Source organism: Ambystoma mexicanum, chromosome 6p (genome assembly GCF_040938575.1).
Source record: "Ambystoma mexicanum isolate Mex_15411 chromosome 6p, UKY_AmexF1_1, whole genome shotgun sequence".
Lineage (NCBI taxonomy): Eukaryota > Metazoa > Chordata > Amphibia > Caudata > Ambystomatidae > Ambystoma > Ambystoma mexicanum.
The window spans coordinates 179,679,897-179,703,563 of NC_090935.1; positions in this window are offsets into that span (position 1 = coordinate 179,679,897).

Genomic DNA, 23,667 nt, shown 5'->3' on the forward strand with positions numbered 1-23,667 from the left:
ACATAATGACAATAAATGCATCAAGGTTTCTTTCTTGATTCATTTAAAAACAAAATCTGCAGTAGTGTAATTCTTTAGGGATTACTTTATGCCTCACTAGGATTTCTCTGGTATGCCAGAGGTTAAAGCACAAACGGAGGATCCCAGAACGTATTTCAGCTGAAGGGAATTTTAGAAGATATTGTTCTGGACACCCAAGATTTTTGTGTCTAAACCTCTGGAGCGTAGTGTTCTTATATTCTAAGCAAGAAGTTCTTGTGTGAATCCAATCATAACGATATATTGAAACCTTGGCTTTGTCATGGTTGGTGATTAATATCTCAAGAGACACTTCAGCACAAATGAAGATGGAATAAATGCCTTTCAGCCCATTTTTGACAAATATGTGGTTGGTAGTGAAAATGTGATTTGATAAATAGTGCAACAGGTTGTTATTGTCCTTTGACATCAGGCATTTGCGAAACAGAGCACATATTTACCATTGATACTACACATGTAAAGAGGTTAGTCCTAGTTCGTAGCGTAACCAGGGTCCCGGTATACACTGCGAGAGGTTAAGCACACTTCTCAAAAACTTGGCCTCTAGTTTATTTAAAAACTCAACAGAATTTAATGGTTGTATTTCAAGGCCATACAAAATACATGGGACCGCATTTTTGCTTCCAGTATAATATAGCTGGTTTAAGTGTGAAGGCACCGTATTGGTGTAGTATAACTTTAGTCTGAGAGATCACTGTGATCAATTTCTGAGACAGCGCATCTTGATGACCTTTAGTCAAAACAGAACAATCAAACACCATACCCATACTTATAGTTTGAAACTACTAGCAGTTTGGCCCAATTAATTGACCATGCAAACTTATTTCTGCTAACTTGCTTGGCCGAGTAACAAACAATTTGAGTTTTTTTTATTGTTAATACTTAACTCATTTTGTTCACTATAGACATTAAATGCATCAAGCAATTTGTGTAGTCCCCTAGGAGTTTTTGAGACAAGAACTAAGTCGTCATCATACATGAGAGTCTATATCGGAATTTCAACAAAGATTTGTCTGACGTCATATAAAAAATAATTAAAGATTGCAGGCACAAGCAGACAACCTTTCTTAAGGTCACGGGCAGTCACAATTGAAGTGGAAAGAAGACCTTCCAACGTCAATCTAATACAAATTGAGCTTTGAAAGTGAAGTTGAAAGGTTGTTTCTAGTAGGGTCTGTGGACAATTGTCTCGCTTGAGTTAAGATATTAAGAGAGGCCTAGAAATGGCATCAAAGTCTGTGTGCAGATCTACGAAAGTGAAATATACTGATTCTTTCAAAGTTTGACATTGCGCTTTCAAGGCATTAAGGCACAGCAAGTTGATATTGGTGCCCATGCCTGCTAAAAAGCCTGTCTGGAAAGGGTTGAAAGCCTTGGTCCATGTATTAAAATCACATAAGATTAATTTGGCAAAAAGCTTGCCAGGCGCATCTAACAGCGCAATAGGCCTATAATTGACAGGTTGAGTACAATCACCTTTCTTGTGGATCGGAACAATTATTGAGGTCTTCCAGAAAGGTGGAATAGTACGTGATAACAGGACCTGCTGGAAAAGATCATTCAGAATTTCAGCCCACGCCGAGGGATTTGACTTAAACATGTAGTTACTGAGCCCATCAGGGCCCAAGGCACGGGATGAGCTGGTCTTACCAATGTATTCTTTGATGATAGTTGGAGGACATTCTAATGCCCATTGGTCTCTGATCTCCATGGCAAAATAGAAATTTGTGTAGTTAGGATCTGCATATAAATTGGTATAATAAGAGCTCCATTGGGCCTCTGAGACAGTGTGTGACTGCATAACTGACTGAGTACAATGAGTACAGAGATTGAAAACTGCCCAGGTTTCTGCAGAGTTTTTATTAGACAATAATCTTAGCATATGCTCGCTGTCAATTTGTAAGAGATGTGCTCGAAACTGACGTGGAAAATTGTGGTATCGAGACTTGGCAGTTTTCAACTATTGTCTCTTCGTAGGGTGATTTAATAGCAGAATAGCTTTCTTTTCACGTCGGAATTGGGTTTTACTTATTTATACTTTGTGGTTAAATGTATAGTTATGTAATAAATGCCGTTGGTTGGAAAACTTATTTATATTTCTAAACGATAATAGTTAATTTGAGTAGTGAACAGGAATGAGTGCTTTGTTGTTGCGATCAACCATTTGCATTAACGACATTAGATTAGACTGTGACCAACGGAAACAGTTTTGTTCATTATTGACTACCAACTGTTGGGGCAACATCCGTCTATCTATCAGAAACGATAGGAACCCACTCGATCTTAAGTGATAATAGATGATGATCACTATGGGTTTGGGTGATAACTGAATTTGTCCACTCAAATTGGAATTAATATATATGTAGTCAATAATGCTACTCGCCGTTTCCCTTTTCCATGTGGGACGAGCTGGACTATCACCTGATGTTGTGCCATTAACCATATGGACGTTTTGCTCTAGCATAAACATAGACCAGTGTTTAACTAGTTCAACATTGGATTTCCCCTTGGGATGGAGGCAGTTGAGATTAAGAGCGCCCACAATGATGGTGTCTGTAATATAGGTAGTAGTTGATATCACATCAAGCAATGTTGTCAAACGAGTATAGAAAGCTACATCAGTAATGCCAAGCCGGTTACGATAAATGTTAATAAGGGCTAGTCTGTGAAGAGCACAAATGATTTTAACCAATTGCATGTAGGGAGAGACTGCATCCCAAAACACGATAGACAGACCTCTGCTCAAATTCACACCTACTAACAGCCCTGAAGATGGTCTGCCTTTAGACCCAGAAATCGCCGGCAAACAAATCAACTTCGTTATTATTCCAAGCAGGGGTACATAGCAGCCAGGTCTCCTGCAAGGCAATGACATCATATTCTATGGAAAAGTTGTGTATTGAGGATTGCAAATGTGAATGTCCCCATGTGTTCCAACTAGCAATGGTAATAGAATGGAATTGGACCTTGACTGGTGGTTATGACACTCTAGCATTTGTTGACAAATTGTTGGTTCTACTTGTATTAACCATGTAAGTATTAGTGCTTGTCTGTTTGAATTCATGTGTGGTATTCATGCGTGCTGGATCCTGTGCCACTAAAAAGCCCATTTCAAAGAGTTGCATTTTGGCCTTCCAAATTGTGTTTAATACCACCCCTGATGGAATCCACAGCCATACTACTGAATATGTAATGTCCGATAGAAATTCAATTTGTGCAATGTCAGCAGAAGTAATGTCCTCTAGTTCAACTAATTCAGAAAAAAATGTAGAGGACACTACGTCTATTCAAGTCATACATACAAAACTTCCCCTTCCTACATTTCAAAATTAATGAATGACAGCTTGTGTTGTTTGAATAGGCATGTCGTGAGAGGGGACGAGGTGGATCTTGGTAATTGGAGTTTTGTTTTGATTTCTCAAGATTGGATGGACATTCACTAGCATTAGAATATGTAGCTGGATGAACATCAAGAACATGGATGTAAGTCAGAGGTTGTAGTCTGGCTATTGGGCACTGCTGTACTTGGTTTGGTAGTAACCAGCGGTGCCACTGCGGGTCTATCACAGATGGTTCAGGGATTTTAATGTCAATTGTTAATAGACCGCATTGTGCGAGATAGTTGTCCACTGCTTTATGCACAAGATCCAGAGAAAGACTAGAGATCACTTTCTCATCTGTGCATAAAGACTTGGTCGATTTTACTGACTGGGCTAATGGTATGGAGTTGGTATTTACACAACGGCTTGGCTGGTGGAACTTTTCAGATTGATCTAATTCTCTAATTAGATCATTGAGCGGTGGATAAGACAAAGGTAAAGTTTGTGGCAATGTTTCTGCTACTAGTGGACCTGGCTGTTGCACAATTAGGCCTATCGTATTCATTGCTAAAGTCGGAATAGCTCCTGCATTCTTTTCTGGAATTTGAGGAAGCTGGTCTCCTTCTTTTGGTCTTGTGTCTTTCTTGGGAGGGGATTTAAGCATTTGGAAAAAGGAAGTCAAGGTATTTTGACAATATCTTATGTTTGTTGCACGTTTCAAAGACAGGGTCGCGGGACCAGTTGTTTGTTTTGGCTTTTTAACACGTTTTTTTTTTCTAGTGTGGTTGCTTTGGAGGGGAAACCCCGACTTTGTGCACAGGTGATAAAGTTTGCATTGGGCTTGTCGCCGGCAGCACCAGGGCAGCTGGAGTGTCTAGAACACTTATCCATGAGTCCTTGGTCGGTTTTCTAGCAGACACCGGCTCACACGCCTCACTAACCTGGGGCAACAAAGGGAGAAATTCACCAATTTCTCCAGCAGTAATAATCGCTTTAAAAGATGGCAGGGGGCCGTCATCCAAAGTTTGTTGCAGAGGCGGAGAGCCAATGGTGATGATAGAAATGTTGTCAGATAAACTATCAGCCTTTGTACTATTACGCAGCTCTGGAGTTAGCAGACAAGATATATAAGCTTCAAACCACTGTGCCAACTGGTCAGTTTGGGCAGTTTGTTTGGTGATTTTAGCTTCCATGCCCTCAAACAATTTAAACAAACTCTGTAAATGATAGGTTGCGGCATTTAATGCCACTTCAATCATTGGGGGCGGAGGAGGGAATGATGGCGGGGCCTCTAGAGTGACCGCTTGGGGCCACCGTGGGGTTGGGTATACAAAAGACACCACCGGGAACTTTCTGAGGGACCAGAAATTGAAGAATTAGATGGACAATTAGCTTGTTGCAATGACGCGTTCACAAACATAGATGCTGGTGACTCACACTGTGTGGCATGAATGGACACGTCTATGTCATCACAGCTTTAGAAAGACTGAGCACCTCGAAAAACAGGAGCTTCGCCTGACTGGCCAAAAGCGTGCGGAAGAGGAGTATGTGGCATTGTAAGTTCCGAGAGTAGATAAAATGTGGGTTTATTAATGTGTGTTGACAGGATAGGTTGAATCACCTTGGGATGCGCGTGATTCCATGAAACATGCAAATCAACTGGAGGGGAACTAGCTAAATTTGTTGGTCGAACTGGACGGAAAGGGGTCAAAGTTATAGATTTGTGAGAGACGCACGTGACGCAACATATCGCAGTCATGCTCGGTTTGAAAAGCATATGCGCAGTGTGAGCAGTGTTAGGCATACCAGATTTCAGCATGTACAACATAGAAGTTAATCAATTAACACAAACCTAACACAAACTGTAAAATAACACCATACAAAGATTACAGATAGCAAAAAAGAAAAAAATTTAACAAACAATAGTTTAAAACTCAGTATTATTACCTAATACAAAACCAAAAACAACACTGCAAGTAGCTCGTGAGGTGGTATAAAAAAAAATAAAAAATAAGAAGCTATAATTGAAAATGGCCGGGCACTAAGCGCTTGCTGCGCAGCTAAGCAGCCAAGCAGTACTCTCCCAGTACTCGCGCGAGTGCGAGCGCGCTGTGGGCGAGCTCACTCGTGATATGGGGGCTGGCCTGGAAAAGAGGCGTGTCCACCGCCAAGACTGGGAAACAGAAGAAAAATAAGTCAATTAAATAATATGAATCGAGTGTAGGGGGGTGGAAAGGGGTGGTCATTCAGCAGAGTGACAACAATCACCTTGCAACCTTAGCAAAAAGGAACCAGGAAGCAGTCCGTAAGATAAATCTTTCATATCCCGTTGTCTGAAACGGCAAAGTGAAACGAAGTGAAACAGCAAAGTGGAAGTGAACGGACAGGGTGCTGAAGTCAATCAGTACTCTCCCACTACTCCCGCGAGTACACGGACTTTCAGGGACCACATTGACTCCCTTGCGCCAGCCCTGGACGATTGCTGTAATCACTCATTTACCATTGGCTCCTTTCCGCTTCCTCTCAGGAACTCTCATGTGCGTCCTCTCCTGTAACAAGCACTCTGCCAACCCCTCCTCCCCGGCTATCTGCCACCCCATCTCCACTACCCCCTTCCTGGGAAAACTCCTGGAGAAGCTGGTCATCTCCCATCTGATCCAACACACTAAATCTGTTGGTTTTCTCCACAACCACCAGTGTGGCTTCAGAGCAGCCAGAGACATGGAAACTGCTCTACTGAACACCCGTGAAGACTTTCTCTGAAATCTCAATTCCAACTCTTCATCTGTTCTTATACTTCTTGAACTTTCCTTTGCCTTTGACAAGGTCAATCATGCCATCCTGACAAATCAGCTCTGTGACATTCTTGGCATCAAAGACCTAGCACTGGACTGGTTGACCTCCGACAGACCTTCCCAGGTTCAACTAAGCCCTTTTCTCTCCCCTATCACACTGCACCCGCAGCATTCCTCAATTATTTATCCTCTCGCTGTGCCTTTTCAACATCTACCTTGCCCCTCTGGCCCAACTGATCTCCTCCTTCCCTTCACACCTTCCCCCCAGAAACTCAATGTCTCCAGAGCTCTGGAACTCGCTAGGCAGGACTACTGCTACAGCCTCTTCCTCAATCTTCCTGTATCCTCCCTTCGCTCCTTCAACTAATTCAGAATAGGACTGTGAGAATTATCTTTAGCATCAAGCCAAGGGAATGCATTTTTTCAGTCTTAGAATCTCTCCACTGGCTACCGATTGGTGATAGGATCAAGTTCAAAATGCCCTGCATAATCCACAAGATTTTCTGGGGCCTGGGAACCCATGACATCTATATTTCTCACCTCAAATACCTCCCTGCTAGAGCCCTTCAGTCTTCTACCTCCAACTCTCTGCAGATCAGATGCGTTTCTAAGCAGAGAGTGAGAGGAAAGATCCGCAATAGTCTTCCTGCACCTCTCAGGCTTGCGCCTGATCTCCTCAAGTTCCAGAAGCTCCTCAAGACCTTTCTTTTCTCTTCTTCCTTCCCTCGCCAGCTTCCCTGCCAAGACCCATGTCTGCTGCAGTGAGTGGCTGCCTGGGACCCCGAGAGTTCTACAGGACACCAACCCCCCACCCAGTCACCCCCCTCTTTGCACTTAGCATATGTACCCTTACCTCCTTTATCCCATGCAATACATGACACTTGCCCTCCTGGCCTCCCCTTACTACGCGCCTAGCCTTGGTACCCTCTTCCACCGTTCACACACCCTTTTTCACTTGCACTCTCTACTCTTTACCCTGCACCCCCCAGCACTTCATTTTTCTCACAGACTGGCAATCCCCCAGCTCCTTCACACCTGTTGTTAAGGCACTTGCACGATCTGCATGTCACATGGTCTAGTAGGACCAATATTATCTTTCTCCCTTGTTCACCACTTTTTTTGTCTTGTGACACCTTGAAACACCATGTGTTGTATAGGCGCCTTTCAAATGACACAGCCGGCGATAGCGGCCGTGTAGCTATGGTTAAATTGCTCATCTCATAGAAAGACCACTTTTTGGCCGGCTTATAACTTCGCTCCACCTGGACGAATTTGCTTAGAACTTTGCTAAACAAGTATATGGCCCACTGTGAATTTTCTTGGGAAGTTGGGTGAGGTTTCATGGAGGGGGTAAAGTTATAGGGGTGTCCTACATTTTTTTTCTCCATAGACTGAATGGACAAAAACTTTGTGTACACCTGCACGCCAAACCGCTGGATAGATTTTCACCAAATTTATGCCAGGAGCGGTGGATTGCTTCTGAAAGCATGCTTTTGTAAATTTGGTGAAAATCTGTCAAGTACTTTCCTTAGAAACAGTTGAAATGTACGTATATAAATAATAGTGATATCTGGCTCCGCTCCACGGTCCCATTTCCCTGTTCACTCTGTGGTTAAAAATCTAATTGGCCTGGAGTGTGGCGTGATGTCAGAGAACATTGGACTCGGACGGTGGTTGGCTAGAAGGAAGCGTGATGTGCGTTACAATTTTGTGAAACGTCACCATGTTGTATCAGAGGATAGTGCAGCACCTAAAGGGGCTGTAAAACATTGTTTGCGGCATCTGGTGGTGGGAAGAGGGAATGAAAAGGGAGGGGAGTGAAAAGTGGTTCATATGATATATCTATTTAGGTGGAAGAAGATGGTGGTGTGGGAGCGGTGTCCGCGAGTACAGCAGCAATTCACCAGTAGCTCGTTAGGTTACTAGCTTCAGTGGCGACTTCAGGGAGGCTGAATTGGGGATGGGTAGTGCATTGCAGACGATATCAGGATATTTCCGTTGGGTGTAGTGTGCTGTGTTGACTGTGGTGAGCTCCTAGCTGCTTCGGTGCATGGGTGGAGCCCGTGCACTGAACAGTATGCCAAATGGTTGCAAGTATGTTCCACGCTGTTGAGTGTGAGTCGTTTGTGCACAGTGAACGAAAGGGGGTTGGACCACAGACTTACTCCTACTCCTGTTACTAAGTATAAATATTGTGGACACGTCACACGGGACCTATGCGCGAGTTATCACTGTTAAACTTTAAAGAGAAAAAGATAGATTTATTTTTTCCCAAGTAGTGGTGTGAGCAGCAGTCCAATCCTGGTCAACCTGGCCATCAGGTGGATATTATAGAAACAGTTAGTGGAGTGTGGATGGAATTGCGCTAAACACCATTAGACTATATGACAACAATTAAAGTACAGTATTTTAATGGAATGAAGAACAGCCGACACGTGTTTCCACACTTGCGTCGTCTTCAAGGCTGAGTGGCAGAAACATATTCAATCATCATGTTTAAATAAACAGAAAACATAATACAGCAGCATATGTACAGAATTAGAAAAAACTAAATTGTAACATAAAATTGAAGATTGAGAAATAATTCAACATAAAAACACGAAAAAGTAAGTAAATAAAGAACATACCAAGTCCGGTAAGAGGAGTGGTACAGCAGTTGTGGGGAAAGATTGGCACAGCATTAAGAGAACAGGAATATACAAAATGCATATAAGCACAATGGAAATCAAAACTGTTTAATCTTCAAGTGGATGTGATGTCCCATTGCACCCTCGCAAAACCACCATGCAGATCACGCACCCAACACCATGCCACGTGTATAGGGTGCTGATGCAACATAATATTATCAAGGCAAGAGACTGATCAAAATCCAAAGTCAATCCATTATAGTCATTAATGCACAGCTGCACCGAACATGAATTCCAAAAAATACCAGAAACCACATTCCGGAAAGGTGTACGCAATAAAGAAAATGCTTACCAAAAAAGATTTGGAAATGACCAGTGAATACAAGAGCCCTGTTGGAAAATTGCCAATAGTAAATTAAAGATCTTCAACCAGAACAAACCTGAGAGCAACTAAGTAACATAATTAAAAATCAATAAGTTCAATAGCAAGGGATTTACCACACTGGGCTTTAAAGGTGAATACCCGTTGAGAAATATATATCCTTATCCATTATCCAAAAGCCTAATGGCTAGCACGCATATATCGCCTGCAATCAATAGCACAAAGGTATCAGAGGAAGAAAGACGAAATGATGACAGAAAGCATTCACAAGCACAAGAGAAAATAAAATAGTAACTCACTCGGCAAATCGAGTCAGGTACGAATAAAGTGAAACAAATCCAATGGCTACCGTTCTCAGTGAATCTAAATAGAGAAAATTGACATACGCGTCACGGGAGTGACGGTGGCAGCGGCGCAACGACATTACGTCGCGTAAGTGACGTATATTGTCAACAATGTGACGTAGGCGCGATTACTGTCCACACGAGATCCTGCCATGGCATTAAGGTAATCAAAGCAAAATTGCGTTCATCACAACAGTGTGGCTCAATGTCTGGTGATAGTAAACAAGTCCCCAATTAAACAACTAATTAGGCACATTAGCAAAATTAAAGACTCCGAACATGTATAGTTAATTGAGGCACAAGCGAACACTACGGCAATACAGCAAAGTTTGCATATTCAAAGACCGATGTCAAGGCCAGAAAAGAAGACATTGTACTGCAAACATGTTTACCAACTCAGTAATTCACACGAATTGGCAGGAGAACAATAAAACACGTGATTCTATCAATTTACCAGTAACCCGAAAATGGGAAATCAAGAATCCCGTGTGGAGGAAATCATGTGTAGTAATCATATCATTAATGTCAGACCTAAACGTACAGAAATGCTGGAGTTGCAAAGATGCAAGTAAGGGGAGCATTAGCATAATTAATGACAGTATCTGAAAATTGATTAGTGGAAGTATTGGCCCACTTATACAACAAAATATAACAATAAATCAGGCCAGATTCATAGAAAGACGTGCATCTCGTGGTCAGAATTTAATCCCCGAGTGGTACATCGTAGTAGGCAGATGAGTTTGGCTTCCATCTGTCGCAATTTCAACTGAAGATTCCCGCCCCTTTTCCCCTTGGGCGCTCTCATTAATCCAATGAAGCGCAAATCAGATGTCAGATCCAGTTGATGTTCAGTCTGCTAATGAACTGCCAGAGGAGATTTAGGTTCACACACCCGGAGACTGGTCAAGTGTTCTCTGATCCGGATTCTGAGTTGGCGTATGGTACTACCCACATAGAGTTTGCCACAAACACATATAATGGCATACACCACATAGGTGGTTCTACAGTTAATAAAGTCCCATATAACCACTTGAGAGCCAAACTTATCTGTAAAGGTTGACATTAAGAATGGGCCCAGGGGAACTGATTGCAGTTGCCACATTTGTGAGAACCTGACGGTTGTTGTAGCCAATAGGGATTGGCCACCTTATTGTCAAAAAATGACAGACTAACCTGTGATTTAATAGTAGGCGATCTCAGAAAAGTAAATTTTGGTTTAGGTGTTAAAAAAGGCTTGAGATCCTTATCAAGTCTCAGGATGTGCCAATGTTTAGCTACCATTCTATACAACATGGAGGAGTCAGTTGTGAATGGGGTAACCAAAGAGATATGTTGGAGGGAATCTTTGGATTTAGGCACCTTGTTCAAGAGTTCAAGATGAGTGACAATAGTAAATTTAGCGAATGCTTCATCTATGACTGAGCTGGTGTAGCCTCTGTTCAAAAAGCGCTGATTGATAATATTGCATTCCATGTCATAATCTATTGGACGCGTGCAGTTGCGTCTTGCCCTATGAAATTCTCCAGTTGGGATATTATTAATAGTCATACGCTGATGGTTGCTCTGTGCTGCTAACATGGAATTAACCTCAGTAGGCTTCCTGTAAGTACTGGTCAGAAGCTGTTGACCTTTAACAAAAATATGTAAATCTAGGAAATCAATTTGTTTGGAGTCACACGTACTGGTTAGACTGATCCCGAATGAGTTAGTATTAGCAAAAATAAGAAAGTCATTCAAAGCATCTTCAGATCTTTCCAGATCAAAAAGATATCATCAATGAATCGTCGCAAAGTAATAATATTAGCAGCAAACTGAGTTTGATTCAAAATATGTGTTTCTTCAAAATGATGCATAAAGAGATTGGCCAATGAGGGGGCAAATTTAACACCCATGGCAACCCCTTTTAATTGAAGATAGAATTGGTCGTTAAAGATGAAGACATTGTTAGCTAGCACAAATTGTAAAAACTGTTTAAGCATGGAAACATGTTCTAGGAATGATGCCGAGCTATTTCTAAAGACATAGTCAAGTGTAAGAAAGGCTAGATCATGATTAATGTTAGTGTACAGGGAAACAACGTCAATGGTGACCAACAAATAATCAGGTTGTCAATGATGGCAAGAATGTCTTGAAGAATGTGAGAACTGTCTCTGATGTAGGAAGTCATTAGAACAAGAGAAGGTTTAAGAGCCTCATCCAAGTATTTTGATAAACCTTCTGTGGCCCAGTTAATTCCGCTCATTATCGGTCTGACTTCTGGCAAGACCTCAAAGGATTTATGAATCTTGGGCAAGAAGTACATGGTAGGTAAGGTAGGTTCTTTGATCAATAAAAAATCCTTTTCATCATCAGTCAAGTAACAAATGGTATACCAGCAATCAATTAACTCAATTAGGTCCGATACAACTCTTTTGCTAGGATTAGATTTCAGTACCAGATAACATCCAGGGGTATTGAGGTGTTTAAGGCCCATAGAGATATAGTCACAAGTGTTCAACAATATTACCCCCCTTATCCGCCTCTTTGATAACAATGTCGGTATCATTGGTTAAGTCCCATAAAGCAATTTTTTGATTGTTGGTGAGATTGGATTTGCACCGGGGTTTAGACCTTTTGTCCAGATATTGATGAATATCTCGAGTTATTGCTTGATTGAAAGTATCAATGACATTGTCACCAGTTAGCTGTGGTGTGAATTTGGAATTGGGTTTAAGTTCCTTAAGATTCAAATGTAATCGGTTAATTTCCCAGTCATGAAGGACATTTGGGGTGTCACCGCTGGCCTCTTGCTCCAAGGAAACCAAGGTTTCAATGGCTCTCAGATCTCCAATGCTGAGAGTGCTCGGGGGATCCAGTTTGGGCTTGGGAGTGTACATAGTAACCTGAGTGGCAAAAAACCTTTTTAACTTGAGTTTTCTCAGAAATTTGTATAGGTCTACTTGAAAATTGACAAAGTTAGTACAAACACTGGGTGAAAATGATAAACCTTATTATTAAGGGCAGATCTTTCATTCGTAGATAGTGGATGTTTAGAAAGATTAATTACTAGATCAGTATCAATTCCTGTCCAAAACGTTTTTTGGAGCGAGTTAAGATACCCGGACGGGCCTGATCTTCGTCCGAGCTGCCGCTTCCGCTGCCGCTTGCCCCCCCTCCTACCCGTGGTATTTTTAGTGAAGTTGGAGTAGATACTGTGGGGGTTATGGAAAAACGAACTTGTTTGCTATTGGCAAATCTGAAGTTCCCTTTCTTGTAACGTCTGATTTCTCCTAAAAAACTTCTTCCTTTTTTATTACTTTTTTCAGGAATTAATGTTTCACTAGTCTGTGAATCACTAGTTTCAGTTTCAGAATCAGGATCTGAGCGGGCGGGAGTGGTATTAGCTGAGGTATTTGCATAAGTAGGTTTTGAACCAATATTGATATTGTCATATTTAGATTGAACTGTATACACCCTATCCTGACGATAATCCTTGTCATCCCGGAAGAATTTTCTGCATTTTCGCATTTTAATCTCATCTTGATACTCTACTAATATTTCATGCATTTTCTCGAAATTCTTTTGCTTAGTATCTTCAGCATTGGGCATCTTAGAGATTTCTTCTTTAAGATCCTGAATTTGGGCAAGAACTCTTTTGTGCTCTCTAGTGGCATGAAGAATGAGTAATTCTAACATGTTTTTAGAGCTTTGATTTAGATTATCGACCCACTGCTCCGTTACTTAGTTACTTAGTTGCTCTCAGGTTTGTTCTGGTTGAAGATCTTTAATTTAGTATTGGCAGTTTTCCAACAGGGCTCTTGTATTCACTGGTCATTTCCAAATATTTTTTGGTAAGCGTTTTCTTTATTGCGTACACCTTTCCGGAATGTGGTTTCTGGTATTTTTTGGAATTCATGTTCGGTGCAGCTGTGCATTAATCACTATAATGGATTGACTTTGGATTTTGATCAGTCTCTTGCCTTGATAATATTATGTTGCATCAGCACCCTATACATGTTGCATGGTGTTGGGTGCGTGATCTGCATGGTGGTCTTGCGAGGATGCAATGGGACATCACATCCACTTGAAGATGAAACAGTTTTGATTTCCATTGTGCTTATATACATTTTCTATATTCCTGTTCTCTTAATGCTGTGCCAATCTTGCCCCACAACTGCTGTACCACTCCTCTTACCGGACTTGGTATGTTCTTTATTTACTTACTTTTTCGTGTTTTTATGTTGAATCATTTCTCAATCTTCAATTTTATGTTACACTTTTGTTTTTTCTAATTCTGTACATATGTTGCTGTATTATGTTTTGTGTTTATTTAAACATGATGATTGAATATGTTTCTGCCACTCAGCCTTGAAGACGACGCAAGTGTGGAAACATGTGTCGGCTGTTCTTCATTCCATTAAAATACTGTACTTTAATTGTTGTCACATAGTCTAATGGTGTATAGCGCAATTCCATCCACACTCCACTAACTACTCCTGTTACTATATTGACTAATAATAGTCAAATCCCAATTCACACAACCCTCGAGAGATATTAGCTAGATTCACTCTAAACCACACCACTTCGCATAAGAAACTGTTGAGTTAAGAGTGTACGATGCAAGACAGGATAAAACATAAAGCAAGCACTATGACAAACAGAACACATTTAGAATGGGCGATATTGAGCTACAGGCTTTGGACACGTGAATGTTGTGTTTTCACATGCAGTTGTGTCGTATTAGTGAACTGTTAATAACACATTTTTTTGCATCCGCAGATTTGTGATATCAAATTTGAAAGATATAATGTGTATATTTACAAAAACTGTATGGGCAACTGCTTGTTATGTACCTCACACAAATTGACTGGGCAGCACAATAGGGAGATGAATTAAAGAGTAGTGTATGCAGTCACCAATGCGAATAATGGTGTACATGCCGCCCCTGATCCGCACCACAACGTACGAGTTAAAACATTTTTCTTTACAGGGTTGCAGTCCCATTTCTTTATCCATTACGTGCATGGCCTGTAGTATGAGGCACAAAATACATATGGCCAGAATCTAGTCCTGTTTTTATATCCATTAACTCTAACATACTGTGCTTTTTTCAGAGCAAGCCGGCGATGCCGACTGTATGCGGCTCTTGACACCAAATCCGTGTGTTTAGAGCAACAACAGGAGCAGTCCCTGTTCGGAAGGCTGGAGGTATGTGCATGCTCTTCTTGTTCAGTGGTTTGCATTTTCCACGCCTCACACAGCAGTGCAGTGGGGTCTAACGACTCTGCAACCAGGTTGATAGCACTTTCTGGGATTTAGTTCATTTTCCAGGCAGGTTCACTTACAAGACAAAACAGGTGTCGTTCTCTCACGATTGACCGCTGGACTTAAATCACATGTACTATCACAGTCTTTGTTCTGGTTGGCATCACTATAATTAGGACTACTGCACAAGGGGCTGTTTTCATTTACGACCACTATGTGTCTCCTTTTGACTTGAGCCACATAGTTATGTGGTTTTGATGCATTCAGGATGGATGATGGTTTTTTAAAAACACTGCATCATTCCCCTTTTTCCGCAGCCATCAATGTGGTTCAATCTTCATCAAGTGTCTGCCTGAAGCAAATTCGGCATTAATAATTAGAACCTCTTCTAACATCAGAAGAGATGCCCTTTCACACGGGCAACATCTAATGAGGCAATTTCTTTCCTCTATATGAAGGTAGGGACCGTTTCCCCACCTGTGTTATTATTATTTTTCATTTTTTGTCTATGTGTAAAAGTATACATACACTGAGATATAGTCGTTCACATAGCATTGTCCTGTCATTTTTTCCACAGGCACAGTTTTTCCCAGAAATGCGTAACTTTAGATGCATTCCAAGTTGAAGACCTGTCCTTGTTCGGTTTACCTAATCAGGTTAGTGACCATAGTCTAATACCACCACCCAAAGTCGCTAGTAATCCAGAGCATTCAGACCACTTCTTTTAATATGGTTGCCTTTCTTTCTTTTTTAATTGTAGATCACCATTTTTGGGGTTAAAAGATTAACATCAACACACAAATACTTTTTTCTGTCCTGACGAAGGCCTGTTTTAACATTGAGGGAAGACCACCGCATGGATGTGGACTATCCGACTTCTTAAGGCCGAAACGCAGTGTGCCAACACCATTTTTGTGTTTATCCATTCTATCACCTTCAATGTAACATAAGGGTGATATTCAACAAGCACCTCAGGGGGGTGGTACAAGGAACCTACATATGAGACTATAAAGGAACACAGATACAGTACTAAACTCTCAGAGAACACAACAAACACAATTGAGAAGTGTGACTACTGTGAATCAACTGAGTCCAGCGTATTCCGGATAACAATACTTTATGTGATTCCGTCTGCTCTTTATTTACACTGTGGTAAGAGACCACTCCCTAAAGGGAAGGTCTACAAAGTTAGCAGACTTTCCAGAAAGAGACAGTAGGGTATGAAAAATGTAATGGCATAATAACACAAGCCAAAAATGAACTAACCCAGATTGATTGTCATTGTGTATGTTGTATAAACGGTACACAAAAATGCTTCTATTTTATGTTGGAATAAGGATGTATAGGCAACTTAAGTCTTTACTTATATGTATAACAATGTTTTTTTGAATAAATATATCGTGTGTCAAACATAGAATATTTCTTGTGTTGAACAAGAAATCATTTCTTATATGAAGCGGTGTGGTTTAGAGTGAAACTAGCTAGTAGTTCTCAAGGGTTTTGTGATTTGGGATTTGACTATTATTAGTCAATATAGTAACAGGAGCAGGAGGAAGTCTGTGGTCCAACTGCCTTTTTGTTCATTGTCATGTACCTTACTGACCACAGGCCCCTCGTAAATATAAAACAAAAAAGGTACAACCTTCCCTTAAACATGTTTGTGTGCAGTGTACACATTGTTGGTTGCATGGCTGTGGTGATTGTTAGCATGTCCTACAGTTTTAGTTCCATGCCTGAAGGTGAAGGAGTCAATAGTCCTGTAGTGTGTCTACTGGGTGAAGTGTTGCAATAATGTCTGTTTAGAAATGGGTAGGGTTCCAGTGGATGGATTTTGTGTTTTTGTTGTGCCCATTCGCCAGATGACTGAGTACTTTACTGTATTATGATGTATTGGTTATCAGTACTTAGTACAGTTGGGGATGCAGGGGCAATGCTCCCAACATATTGTTGTTTGGTTGGAAGTAAAATAATAGTATGTGATCGTAGGTGGATATGGGTGCCAGAGGTTGTGCTATGTTTGTGGGTTCTGGTAAGTGGCTACATGTTTGTCTGCATGGCTGTATCATGTTGCGGGGTTCGGTAGGGGTGCCAGTGCCTGCGTTACGTTTGTGAGTTGTGTTAAGTGGCCACATGTTCTCATGCATGGCTGCATTGTGTTCTGGTGGTTGTGGCCAAGACCTTGCCTCTTGGGTGCATGGCCATAGGCTGTAGGCCTCTGCATGCACCCAAGAAGCTAGGCCTTGGCTACACTCACCCCAACATGATAAGTTGTTATAACCATACGTTGCTTCATTGTACAACCTTTCAAATATGCATCTCTCCTATGGGTGGTCACCATTACAGATTGGTTGTGCAGGACATTTTAGACTAGGTAGAACACCAAAGGTGGCATTGCAGATCATATCAGGATATTTCCATCGGGTGTTTTGTGCAGTGTTGACTGTGGTAAGCACCTAGCACCTTTGGTGCATAGGCGGATGCTAGGAATCCAGACGGCCTTGTACATGTTGTGTTGGCGAGGAATTCCTCAAGGCAATAGTTCTCTTGTGTGAAGACAACTGCATGCACGTAGTGGAGACAGGATAACCTGAGGAGGATCACAAAAGGTTCGTAGCCACAAAGAGAACACAGTACCTGGAGGATAAGAGGTACAGTTACCACCAAAGGCCAAAACAGAAAATGAAACCCTCAATATCTATCAAGGACTGAATCACTAACCGGTGCTTGAGATGCAGAACTTTCAAACAAAATCAAGAAAACACAGGAACCCAAGTCGTTTCCTATAACACAAGATCGAAGAGTCAAACCCCAAAAAATAAGAAGACGTTTATACCAGTTAGATGCCTAGGCAAAGAAGTGGAAAAACACTTACCACTCTCTGGGTGATGTAAGTCAAAAGAAAAAATGTTTCTTTTCCATCAAAGCAGCAGAGTAGGGAAAAATTAAAAAAGTACACTAATCGTGGCCAGTCTCTAGCTCCCACAAAGCCACAAAGACTGACGGCATGAGGACGCCTAGCCCTAAGGTGGTCAGTCTCTAGTCCTCACAGGAACACCAGACACAACGGCACAAGGATGCCTAGACAAGCTGGGGAATCCTTTGGTAGATCAGAAGCTGGAAAGGAGATAAGCTTTCAGGGTAGGAATGTATTGCACTCCCATGTAAATTCCAAGTATGTAAACATAGGCAACAGCACTGCGGGTTATGAGGGCAGCTGTTCTTAGGAACGTCTGTCTTCTCCAGAGGCACTGTTCTGATGCTGGTGTTGCGTGGGTGAAAAGATGAAATGCTTACCTTCTCTGGATGCACCGGTCTGATGCTGTTGATGCGTAGACGTTGTGAGATGTAACGCTATCATTTACAATAGGAATGAAACATTTCTCGAAGTAGAAGGAGGAGCAAGGTCTGGCAACGTGCGGCCAAACCCAAAATCACAAATGGCAAGCAAAGAAGAATCCAGAAGACGGGCCAGAGATTGATAACCAAACGGGCAATAACTAAACCAAAGTGGGTCAGGCAAAAGCAACTGCATAATAGCAAAACGAAATCCAATAATCTGATAGCGCTGAATCAAGATAGAACGAAACATAGCAACTCGCAATTAGGAGCAGCGTGGAATAGTTCTGGGATCTTTTAAGTGCCTGGTGTCACGTGACGGACCACACGTTGTACGTGAGGGAAATGTTGCTGACAATGGCTTAGTCACCATGGCAACCTGCAATGTTCCAGGATACGAGTGCTGGCAGTCAAAAAGAAATGCTAAGCCAGCGATCGTGTTCCACAGGGGGAAGGCATCCTGACACCTAATGTATGTGTCGTCTTGCAGTTATCCCAGACTCTGCTAGAATTGACAGTTGTCAACACAGCAGGATGTGGTTTCCTAACAGCTGAGCCCTTGCACCAAAGAGTATGCCCACTGGTTGCAAGTATGTTTGACACTGTTGGCTTGTGTGTGTCATTTGTGTGCAGTGTACACATTGTTAGTTGCATGTCTGTGGTGATTGTTAGCACGCCCTACAGTTTTGAGTCCATGCCTGGAGGTGATGGAGTCATTAGTCCTGTAGTGTGTCCACTGGGTGAAGTGTTGCAATACTGTTTGCATAGAAGTGGATAGGGTTCCAGTGGATGGATTATGTGTTTGGGTTGTGCCCATTGGCCAGCTGACTGAGAAGTTTACTGTATTGTGATGTATTGGTGATCAGTGCTTACGGCAGTAGGGGATGCAGATGCAATGTTCCCAAGATTTTGTGATTTGGTTGGAAGTAAAATAAAAGTATGTGATCGTAAGTGGGTAGGGTTGCCGGAGGTTGTGCTATGTTTGTGGGTTCTGGTAAGTGGCTACATGTTTGCATGCATGGCTGTATCATTTTGCGGGGTAGGATAGGGGTACTGGTGTCTGTGTTACATGTGTGGTAAGAGGCCACATGTTCCATGGAAGGCTGCATTGTGTTGCAGTAGTTGTGGCCAAGGCCTAGCCTCCTGGGTGCATGGCCGCATGCACCTAAGAGGCTAGGCCTTGGCCACACCCACCCCAACGTCATACAGCCAAGTATGCGAACATTGTCAATCTGGTATATGGATTCCACAAATAGGTTTAAGGAGTGCATTTATTTTTTCTTTTGCTTGTTTGGGTGAGTTGTTATAACCATACGTTGCTCCATTATACACCCTTTCAAGCACCTGAGGTGACCTGAAATGCGTACAGTTGAATATGGTATACTTTATTACACTTGTTGCCATTTACTGAGTGGCATGTCACTATTTGTGTTTGGTATGGGATGCCTTTAATCACACCCTTTGCTTAGGGAGTGAAGTAAAATATTGTGACATCAAACAAGGTCCTTACCATCAGACATTCGACATATGGCTAATGTGCTAAGCTACCCATATATAATTGATGGTGTACTTCACATTCATGTGTATACAATGGTTGCTTTACAGACATGCTTTGGAAAGAAAACATATCCCTTTATAAGAAAACAAGCAATTTAGAATAACCTTGCATTACATAATTGGTCATAGAAATATGTTCAGCCAAATCAGTATGTTTTTATGCCTTTCTCCCCCATCCAGCATGGAAGGTACATCAGTACTAAACACACTACTGTGGGAGAAAAAATGTAAACTTCACTCTGAAAATTACACTCTTACTTGCCAGACACCATGCTCCACTGTTGCTTGTATTCACTCCGAGTGCAGATTTCTTAAGGGAAAACAGTCCTTGCTAATATCCCCCACTGGCCCCTATTGATGTTTATCTGCTGCCATTGCAGTGCTCTGTTTACACAGAGCAACATCTTCAAATGCTGCACATCCCCAAAGAGCTCCACTACCGCCTTTCTGCTTTGGCATTCAATTATCACTCAGAAGTGTGAGTTCATGGCACTAAAGCTTTTACGCAGGCAGGGGTTGAAGGCAAAATCAGCATATTTAGAGGTCTGCAGACCTTGCCATCAAATCACCAGACAAAACCATCTATGCGGGTAAGTCCCGCAAAATACAGGATGGTTAACTATCTCATACATGCCAACATTCTGTGACCAATAATCTGTAGGAATCTTAACATTTCAAAAAAAGTAATTAGCATAATGATGAGATCCCAGGAAATGATGTCACCTCAGCTGGACCCGATGAAATGAAAGGAGATGACATCACAGGAAATTATGTCACAAAACTTTGAACTTACAACATCACAGGAATTATCTTGATATGACATATGGCCTTCAAGAGATCGCAGGAAAGGACTGCCTGTCCACTGAACCAACATAAGAAAGAAATGTACCAAATGTGTGAGCTGTGAGCACTGTGACCAGCTTTGCTGTTCAAACATACAATGAGGTGATAACAAATCTGTATACCCCAAGTTAAGTGATGGGCACACAGGAAAATGTAGATTCTAAAGTGAGTGATGCAAAGCGCACATTTGTTTGTTTTGTTTGTTTTTATTACTTACAATTTTATTTATAAGACAACTTGAAGCTTAGTTACAGGAGCAAATGGCAAAAATAGAGAAGCAAAACAGGGAAATATATAGTAATATACAACAGACATGTACAAAAATATATAATTGGCAAAAGAGGATGCATGTATTTACAGTCCTGATCAGAAACTACTATGGATAAATAAGTCCAGGCAATGGGTGAACTATTGTATGTCTGCATTTTTGATCCACGTTATGAGGTTATGTCGGAAAGTGAGGTAGGGTTGGTCGGTCTTCAAGGTGGATGGTAGGGAGTTCAGAGTTGAGCTGCTTTCACCTGAAAGCTACAGGCAGTTTAACTCTGGGTATGGATATATTGTTGGAGTTAGCGGATCTAGTCATTCTTGTGGGTTTTGTTCTCGTGAATCTTGCGGAGAGGTAAAGTGGTGCGGCGTTATTAAGACATTTGTGGACCAGCGAGGCAACTTTTTGTTGGATTTTCTCCTGAGTGGAGAGCCAGTTATTGGCTCGTCTAAGTTCGGTGATGTGTGGCTCTCCTGGGAATACCTAGCGCTGCTCTAAGCGCATTGTTCTGCAGAGTTTGAATTCTTTTGACAACTTCCTTATTAGCCCCAATGTAGAGTGAATTGCAGTAGTCCTACTTTGATAACACGAGCGCTCTCGCAAGTGTGATGCAGCTGTTGTTTGATAGGAAGGGTTTGCCTGCTCTTATCAATTTACAGGTGTAGGCAGTTGCAGAGGCCATTGTGTTGACTTGTTTATTGAAAGAGAGGGTGGAGTCCAGGTAGAAGCCCAGAGTTTTAACCTCGTGGGCAGTTGTAATTTGGTTGTTGTCAATATTAAATGAAGAGTAGTTAGGGCCCAGTTTTTTGAGGGTAGGGGTGTGCCCAGGATGATGATTTCAGTTTTGTCACCATTCAGGCATAGTCCGTGAGTGGCCATCCTTGCCTGGATGATGAGATACACTTTGTTCACCAAGGCCAAATCCTTGTCGTAATCACCGGTAAGAGGTAGGAGAATCTGAGTATCATCTGCGTAATTAGTGTAGGCGATACCAAGATGGTCCAGATCATCGAAAAGGGGCTTAGTGAAGATGTTGTAAAGTGTGGGAGAAACACAAGATCCCTGAGGCACACCACATGTGATGGGGATGGAGTCTGCTGCCGCAGTGGTGGACAAGACTCTCATATTCCTATTTTTGAGGAAGGATTGGATCCAATTTATGGCTTCTTCTGAGAAGTGCGCAGCCATATCCAAGTGTCTGCAAAGGACCTTATGGTCAACAAGGTCAAATGCAGCTGATATGTCCAGGAGGAGGAGTAAGGCTGGTTTGCCTTGATCCCTAAGTTCATCAATTTGCGCTTTGAGGTCTAAGAGGGCAGTTTCGGTCCCGAGCTGGGGGCGGAAGCCAGACTGCCATACTCCTAGTAAATTGTTGGTTTCAAAGTGTTTCTGTATTTGAGAGTACGCCACTTTATCTATAATTTTTAAGAGGACTGGCACAGTGGTGATTGGGTGGTAGTTCGTAGGTATGGCTGGGTCTAGCGTCTGTTTTTTAAGCAATGGGAGTACCCAAGATTCTTTTAGGTTACTGGGTATGGACGCTGTTGCGAATGAGGCGTTAATGAGTTTTGAAATAAAGGGGGCCAGGTCTCTAGCTGCGTCCTTTATCAGTTGTGCTGGACATTGATCCCCCTGACAATTAGATGGTTTGAGTGACAGTATGATTTTTTCAGTCTCAATAATAGATACTTTAGAGAACTTGAAATGAGGAATGTCGATGTTTTTTATGGGAGGGGTGGTAGTTATTTTGGGTTTAGTATCCAGACTGAGCGATGATTTTTTCATGGCAATTTTAGATTGGAGAGTTGTCACTTTGTTAGCTAGGGCTTGCTGAATGTTGGTGCACCATGTTTTATCTTTGACACAGTTGTCCGGCACTGGGATGGGAGATTCTATTTCCTTTAGGATAATGAAGAGTTCCTTCATGCTAGAGTTGGCTTGGGCTATTCTAGTGTTGTAGGTTTCCCGTTTTGCCGACAGTATTTTTCTCAGGGTGCTCTTATTTTCTTCTGATGGTTGCAATTTCCATGCGACCTTGCATTGTCTTTTTTTTGGTGCGAAGCATTTTTAGGTAAGGGGTGTACCACGAGTTGAGGTGGGCTTTAGGTTTGCTTCGTCTCACTTTCAGTGGAGCAATTGCGTCCAGAGCAGATGACATCATTTTGTTATACTCATTCACTAGAGTTTCAGGGTCCAGGTTATCTGGTAATGAGTTGAGAGTAGGGAGGATAAGCGGGAGTAGGTTATCTGGGGTGATGTTTTTCTTATTCCTGGTCGGGATGGCTGGTGCTAGCTGGGCTATGGTAGGAGTAGGTCGGTCTGTTTCTAGAAAAAATGTTATAAGGTGGTGGTCTGTGGTGGGGAGATCGATAGGACGGAGGCATTGCAATTGTGGTCTGCCACCCAGTCAAGTATTCTACCCTTGTTGTGGGTAGGGTGGAGTACTTTTTGTGAAAAGCCTAGTTCAGAGAGTAAGTTAGCCACTCTGCTTGCTAGTGGGTCGTTTTGATCATTGAAGCCCAAGTTTAGATCCCCTAGTAGGATGACTTGTGAAGTTTGTTTTATGTCATGCGAAAGAATGGTGGAGATGTCCTCCTCGAAGGTACCAATAGGGCCTGGAGGTCTATAAATGAGGTGGATGGTGATGGTTTGGGTATTGTTAATAGCAAGTTTGGCTGTTAGGCTTTCGCAAGATTTAGAGTCATTAGAGGAAGCTAGCCTGGTGGATAGGTTGGTTTTAACAATAAGGGCTATGCCTCCACCACGGGCTTCGCTTCTGTCTGCTCTTAGGATGGTGTAGTCATTTGGGATTGCTAACATAACAGCTGGTCCTGCCGCGGCATGTAGCCAGGATTCCGTAATGGCCAGGAAGTCAAGGTTTTCGGTCTGGATAAGGTCAGCAATCTCTGTGG